This window comes from Salvia splendens, unplaced genomic scaffold, assembly GCF_004379255.2.
Source record: "Salvia splendens isolate huo1 unplaced genomic scaffold, SspV2 ctg1034, whole genome shotgun sequence".
In the NCBI taxonomy this organism is placed as follows: domain Eukaryota; kingdom Viridiplantae; phylum Streptophyta; class Magnoliopsida; order Lamiales; family Lamiaceae; genus Salvia; species Salvia splendens.
The window spans coordinates 31,996-40,129 of record NW_024598575.1 but is presented as its reverse complement, the minus strand read 5'-3'; the positions used below and the strand labels follow the sequence as shown (position 1 = coordinate 40,129).

Genomic DNA, 8,134 nt, shown 5'->3' with positions numbered 1-8,134 from the left:
ATTATTTACAACCACATAATCAAGCATGCACACAAACACCCTCACCCAAATCTTAACTTAACATTGCCCTTTTAAGTGAAGGAAAAAAAATGTGAGGGGAAACAACATACTCCCTTGTTTGCATGGAAGTTGGTGATGGGGGTTAGGCATTTCTTCTCTCATCTTGCCTCCTTTACAAGTTAGCTCCCCTTAACTCCTACAAAAACAAACACAGAAACAAACCAAGTCAACCATATAAATCAGCTGGTGAATAAAAATAAAGAAATGAAGCACACGACATATGTAACAAATACATAAAGTGCATATTCAAAGTATCAACTTAAATACAACCTAATAAGTTGGACAGCAAGTTCCAGACAAGGAATCCAACAGAATTAGTGACCTTTTTCGGCAGAGCTATTCATGCTTGTGCTTCATTATCTAACGCATGCACACACATGTAGAAATACATAAAAATGAGATTGTATCATCAAAACAACTCATTCCAATATAAAGGAAAAAAACATATCAATCTAAACAACATAATAAATATATTTGCACATTAATTTTACATACCATGTAGGATTGACATCATTCTCACTCTAGACCGATCCCAGCTTATGAAATTATATAGTCATCATCAGAATATTATCCTGAGAATCAGTGCATATTTTGAGCAACTCAAGAACAATCTGCGAAAGCTTGGTTCTTTGCAAACAGTTTATAGAAGCAGTAATTTACCTACATAGGAATCTAATGTCCATGATGCAAAGCAATGCAGCTTTAGACAAGTAATTAGCTCATTAAATAACATTCATACCTTGTTGGATGTGGATTCTACAATTGAAGTCTAGGTAAAACGCATGATCAAATTAATAGTTGGAAAAAATCAGTAAAAGTTTTATGCTCAAACCACCATGTCTTAAAAAAGGAAAACAACATAATAAGTTGACATCAACATATTGGAGGATACCAGTTACCACTAAGATAATAGTAAAATAAACTTATAGCTAGTTCGTAATTTTGTACTCCCTCCGTCCAACAATAAGCGAGGCAATATTTTGGGCACGAGATTTAAGGAATTGATAACTAAAGAGTTAAGGCGCATAGTATACATACCTTCTATGAGATAGTATGGTACATACGCAATGCATCACCAAGGTTATAAATGGCTCAGAGACATTGTCTCGGGATGCTCGCAAGACAGTTGCATTAGTGGATGTGTAGCATTTCCAGGTTCCTGCATTAATAAAGTGCACAGATAAAAAAGTGCACAAGCAATAATGGCTAATATATAAAAGAATGTACTCACTTTTGTGTAACTGGAAGGTTCCATTAGTAGCTGGCCCAAGCAAGAAGGAATGAAGGAATTATGTCATCTTCAAGAGTTTGTGGACCATCGCTAATTACAATGCGAGATGAAGGAACTAAAAACGATCACCATAATTTTACTAATTTGATTCAATTTTGTTTTTATTGCTCGCAGGGTTTAGTCGCAGGAAAACAACAACTAATAATTAATAAATGGTATAAAAATCAAGGAAAACCATAAACTAAACAAACCTTGTAGGAATCTGGGATTCAACAGGATCCATCTCGTCAGAGCAAATTTCAGGTGTGTGGGGAATAGCACCAATTCCAGTGCTAACACTCATTCAGTCAGAAGTAGAGATGCAATTTCCAGGAAAGTCCCCTACTAATGAGCGGAGGGGCAATCTGGAAATGCATTTGAGCTCTGGATGGATCGATTCTTTACTAGAAAATGAGCAAACTGATGCGAACAAAATGAAAAAATGAAATGAGACATAAATAAAGATCACAAAGATGAAAATAGATAATATATATCTGACCACCTGAATCAACTTAGATGTCCTAGAATTTGACAGAGAATCACCTCATAAACTCGTTTGTGAATGCGACAGGTGGCCTTGCTTAGGACAAAAGGTTCACTTGACCTTGCACATAAATGCTAGCATAAAAAAAAAGTGGCACAACACTGTCTCTATGCTTCTCCTAATAGAAAGTTGTTAATCTATTTCCCCATCACTGGTTTGGACTGCATGTATACAAGGTTAAAAAAAGGCAACAAGGACAAAATACAAACAATATGAATTCCAAACCCATACTCAATAGACTAAATTAACACAAGCCTTTACCAAGTTTTTATATCAGTTTTTGCTAGTATTATTGCTTTAAAAAGTAAATCCCATTCAACGGAAAAAACATCAACAAACTCCACGTTCACCACACTACATAGAGAAAATTTCAAACGACCATAGAAAATATATGTACTTGGTCTTGTTCAGCAGCATGTCTTGTTCAGCATCACAAATTCATTTTCACGTATTAAAATATTAATAAGTAAGGTGTTTTAAATTAGGAATCTTAGTTCTCCAACCCTTGAGAGAAACTAAGTCTACACTAATAAACCATTAAAAAGTGTTTCTGGTGACAATTAATAGAGAGAAAGCCTTACATATACACACAAATAAGATAAATTACAACCCCAAAAAGAAGAATGCACGCAAACGCCCACACCTCAAAACTATTCTAAACATTACCCTCAATATGAAGGATGAGAAAATGTAAAGAGGATAGAATACATACTTGTTTGAGTAGAAAGCAAGTAAGGGGTGATGCCGGATCACACCCCTATACCGGAAGTGAGAACTAGGACAACTCTGGGTTAGTTCCTGCAAAAGTTTGTGCTCAAAATGTACTAGCATAAAAATCCTACGAGTAGTGGTTACAGCTATAACACCTCACTTTTGAAGATCAGAGGACATCTCTATAACTTATCAACACTGAAGTAGCGCTCTCAACACGGGACTGAGTTCTCCTTGCTACGCAGCCTTACACTCAACCTGGAATGAACAGCAGCAGAATTTAGACGAGCAGTACGAGCAAACTCAAGTTTGCAATCTAAATCAAATTTGGTCCCTCGATAGCTGATCAAACTGCCGTAGACAAACACAAATGCTGGAATAATATTTAAAATTTTGAGTGTACCACAACATTTCCAGAGCGGTTATCAATCGAGGAAGTTGTGTATCAATGGATGGATTCCATTCATCGGTGTCAACTCCATTTGTGATTCCTGCAAAGCCATATGGTATTTCTAATTAAAACCAAATACTTTGGTTGATGCTAACAAGTCTTTATTCGTTCTCTTGTTATATTTTAATAGTTCTTATAGAAATCAAGACACATTGATGGAGATTATCTTTAGTCACCTGCTGAAATGACAGCTCTAGAAGACGACTTGCATAGCCAAGCCCCTGAAGTGACATTCTGAGTTGGCTTGATATAGAACCACGTAAAGGTTCCTAAATGTGATGTAAAGGTCTTTTCAATCAGCACGCAAGGTATGTAAAGTGGTGTTCTGAAAATTCACAAGATCATTGGCATTTATAACACAAGAAAGTAATAAAGCAAAGGTTATCTATACCTACAAGTTACATTAGCAACACTTCCTGTCAACCTTGCTACCATCAAATGTGTTGCGTTTCGTATAAGTTTCTCATCAGGCTCCGTGGCATAGCCCTGCCATTTAAAAACACATTTCGTTAGTATTTTCGCATTGTTACAAACACTACTGAAAGGACCCTTCAGAATCAACGAATCGGAGTGAAAGTAATCAAATTATTTACAACCACATAATCAAGCATGCACACAAACAAACTCGCCCTATATCTTAATCTTAACATTGCCCTTTATGTGAAGGACAGGATGTGAGGGGAAACAAAATAATCCCTTGTTTGCGTGGGAAATAGGTGATGGGGGTTAGGCATTTCTTCTCTCATCTTGCCTCCTTTACAAGTTAGCTCCTCCTTAACACCTACAAAACAAACACAGAAACAAACAAAATAAATTATACTATAAATCAGCTGGTAAATAAAAAATAAAGAAATTAAGCACAACATATGTAACAAATACTTAAAGTGCATATTCAAAAGTATCAACTTAAATACAAACAAATATACTGGACAGCAAGTTCTAGATAAAGAATCAATTTGTAACCTTTTCGGCAGCTGCTATTCGGACTTGTGCTTCATAATCTAAAGCAGGCACACATATGTTTAAACATATAGAAATGAGATTGTATCATCAAAATAACTCATTCTAATATCAAGGTTTGTCCCAGGATGCTCGAAAGACAGAATTGCATTAGTAGGATGTGCAGCATTTCCGGGTTCCTACATTTATAAATTCCACAGGTAAAAAAGTGCACAAGCAAACAATGGCATATATAAAACAGAATTTGCTCACTTTGCATAACTAGAAGGTTCCATCAGTAGCTAGCCAAAGCAGGAGGGAATGAAGGAATGATGTTGTTTACAGGAGTTTGAGGACCATAAAGGCTAGCATAATAAAAAGTGGCACAACACTGTCTCTGTGCTTTCTGCTAACAGAAAGTAGTTGAACAATTTTCCCATAAATGGTTTGGACTGCATGTAAACAAGGTTAAAATGCACCAAGGACAAAGTACAAACAATATTAATTCCAAACCCATACACAATGGACTAAATTAACACAAGAATTTACTAAAAATTTTATCAGCTATCTGCTAGTATTAATGCTGTAATAAGTAGCAACACAAATTCATTTACACATATCATTAAAATAATTTAAGAAATTCACTTGGTCTTGTACAGCAGCAGCACAAATTCTTTTTCACATATCATTAAAATATTAAAAAATTAGGTGTTTTAAATTAGGGAATCTTAGTTCTCCAGAAGTTAGTAAGCAACCCTTGAGAGAAACTAACTCTATACTAATTACCCATAAAAAGTGTCAGGTGATAATCAATAGAGAGAAAACCATGCATGCACGCACAATCAGGATAAATTACAAGCACAAAAAGAAAAATGCGCGCAAAACACCCACACCTCAAAACTATTCTAAACATTAACCTCAGGACAAGAAAATGTAAAGGGAGATATAATACTCACTGGTTTGCGTAGAAAGCAAGTAAGGGGGGGCACCAGGATCACACCCCTATACTGGAAGCGAGAACCTAGACAACTCCGGGGTTAGTCCCTAAATATGTGTGAGCTCAAAGTGTACTAGCGGAAAAATCCTACGAGCTATAACATCTCACTGCTGAAGAACAGTGGACATCTCTGAAACTTGATCAACACTGAAGTAGCAATCTCAAAAAAGGACCAAGTTCTGCTTATAGCGCAGCACAGCAGCAGAATTTAGATGAGCAAGCAGTGCGAGCAAACTCAAGTTTGCAATCTATAGAAAATTTGGTCCCGCGATAGTTGATCAAACTGTCGTAGACTAACACAACTGCTGGATTAATATTTAAAATTTTGGGTGTATCACAACATTTCCAGAGCGGTTATCAATTGAGGAAATGTGTATCAGTGGATGGATTCCATTCATCGGTGTCAACTCTGTTTGTGTTTCCTGCAAGGTCACATGTTATTTCTAATTAAAACCAATTAGTTTCGTTGATGAAAACAAGTCTTTATTACCTCACCTCTTTTATCTTAATGGTTATTATGGAAATCAAGCCATTGATGCAAAGGATATTATCATTAGTTACCAGCTGAAATGACTGCTCTAGAAAATCACTTGCTACGGCCAAGCCCTGAAGTGACCTTCTGAGCTCGCTTGATACTAAACCAAGTAAAGGTTCCTAAATGTGATGCAAGGGCCTCTGCAAAAAACACACAAGGCATATAAAGTGATGTTTTGACAAATTCACAAGATCATTAACAATTAACACAAGAAAGTAATATAGCAAAGGTTATCTATACCTTAATGCTACTATCAAATGTGCTGCATTTAGTATAAGTTTCTCATCAGGCTCCATGGTATAGTCCTGCCATTTAAAAGCACATAACTTCTTTAACATTTACAATGTTATATACACTACAGAAAAAAGGACCCTTCAGAATCAACGAATCAGAAAAAGTAATCAAATTATTTCATGCAGGAAAATTGTTTCTAAAATCAAGCAATGTAAGAAACTTCTCCAATATGTATGTCCAATCATTGATTTGATTTTCCTACATGAGCTTATATGATTTCTGGAGTCACCCAGCCATAGAAGTAGCAATAAGCTGGCATCGCAGAAATATTAAAATCTTGAGAAAGATCAGCGGAAGTGGAGAGTTAATGTAATAAATAGAGATAGTCTTTAGTTTTCTTGGAAGTGTTTGCATATGACATCTCTGCTATGATAGCATAAATCATTAGTTACCATTTCATACAAAGAAATTTACTTCAAAATTCTGAACCAGCTACTTGATGCTTAAATCAATCCAACACCATACATAAGAAAAAGAAATCATAACCTAAGTGGCACACCATGTCACAGTATATAATACATGAAATTTTGGCTATACATCATGACAAATCCAACAACAAAACCAGACTATGGATTCAATAATTCCATGCCCAGATTCATACCAGAAAAAAACATTGAACTATTTTGAACACAAAAAATAGTTTCGGTATATTAATTTAGAACAATCAGTAAATAAGATCTAACCAAAATGTACTGCTTCCTTTCAGGGTACTTTAAAAAAAATTGTATTCCTCAAAAGATTAGCAAACATATAGTCGTATATAGACTGTTCCCTATTTAAAAAATGACCACATCCCTTCAGAGAACTAAGCATTTTACTAACGAAATGCTAAAATGCTAGAAGCAATCTCCGTCATATCTAGCATCAGTATTTGGCCATAAAATTCAACACATAGAACTTTGAAATACTGATATCTTACAAGCAAGAATATTCCAGTGACGTGTTCATTTAAAATAGTGGGACAGGCTTCCAACAAGGTATTCAAAAGTGATGAAAATATATGTCGCAATATTACCTTTAAAATAGTGGGACAAGCTTCCAAAAAGATATTCAAAAGTGAACCCAAAGGTTGAATGTGACTGGGAGAGAGGTCCTGAACATCCTTCAGAAACTTGATCTATTCCTGGAGGCATGCACATAAACCAGAGCATGAAATTACAATTATAACAGACACAAGATGGCACTGCCAGATGTAAATTCTAAAATTAGTCTTGGCAAATAATATCTCACAGAATGATTTCTTTACACAACAACAGACATTAACTTGCTTTTCTTTGTGTCCTTGGGATCTTAATAGGGAGGGATTTTTAAAAAGAGAAAACACTAACTTCATAGAAAGCATCTTTACTTGACACTAATTGACTGCTCATCCAGCTTCCAAGGCCCATGATTTCTTTTTTAGATGCAAGTAGAGCAAACCGAATGCCAAAGTAAAAAGAAACATATCTAGGAAGTACTTGGGAAAGAGTCTGTGAAAACAATTTAATAGATATATTAAGATGCCAAGATTTGACAATCAATGGGGTTTATATATCAAAGAAAAGAAATACTAATATAGCACATTTATGTACACGGCATATGACACAAAAAATAGGATAATAAGTGTATATACTAATTATATAGATGCAAGGTAGCAAGAAGTGAATTAGAAAATGTAGGAAATCACCAGGCACACAGTATAATACCCAAAAATATATGTGATAGATTTATACAGCTGCAAAAAGGCAGCAAAAATTGAATCAAATAAGTTAAAAAATATTCACTACAACAAACAAGAAGATGATTAAGCAAAGCAGGCTCACCCTTTCCCCGGCTTCTTCTAAGTTAAGAACTAAGTCTCCCCCTGCCGCCACACGACTTGCCCCCACCGGGCCGCGGCCCCCAGGTCTTGCTCGTCCACCAGTGCAGAGCATTTTTAACAGCGCTAATATAAACAAGCATAAAGGTAAAAATTGGTTTCCAAAACAAATTCGAGTCTATTTATGCACTAGGCAGTTTCACTGAAAGCACCTGAAGAAGTGATCTCCACGTAGTTGGGCCTCGGCCTTCAGATTGACTAAGAAATTCAAGTCTATTTTTGCACGAGGAACTATCACGGAAAGCACCTTAGTTTCACGAGTGAATCTGAATGCTTAGAGAGGTCCTTCAGATCAACTAAGAGTAACACGAGAATATGTTGAATTATCTCAGTCGCCTCAAATGCAATAGGATTGGCACACAGCACTTTAATCTGACTCAAACAAAAATTCTTTCCTGCATACAGACAAGAAAATGGTAGCAGATTTAGAGGAACATATAGAAAGAATCCAAGGAAATAAAAATAATAAATTGTT

At 35.7% G+C, this 8,134-nt stretch overlaps 1 long non-coding RNA gene across 7 annotated transcripts; it reads right to left on the bottom strand.

The window, feature by feature from the left end:
* Window positions 1-1,994: 1,994 nt before the first annotated feature.
* LOC121788409 lies at window positions 1,995-7,917 on the bottom strand. 7 transcript variants are annotated; one of them, XR_006047738.1, is made up of 13 exons: window positions 7,812-7,917; window positions 7,604-7,725; window positions 6,817-6,924; window positions 5,748-5,812; window positions 5,468-5,647; window positions 4,249-5,394; window positions 4,000-4,175; window positions 3,432-3,817; window positions 3,213-3,361; window positions 2,989-3,076; window positions 2,741-2,843; window positions 2,587-2,672; window positions 1,995-2,035 (listed from the first exon to the last, which is right to left on the bottom strand). It is a non-coding gene; the product is annotated as an uncharacterized LOC121788409 (long non-coding RNA). The 7 variants fall into 7 exon arrangements; XR_006047735.1 differs by lacking the exon at window positions 1,995-2,035 and having other exon boundaries at window positions 2,497-2,672; XR_006047736.1 differs by lacking the exon at window positions 1,995-2,035 and having other exon boundaries at window positions 2,497-2,672; window positions 2,746-2,843.
* Window positions 7,918-8,134: the final 217 nt, after the last annotated feature.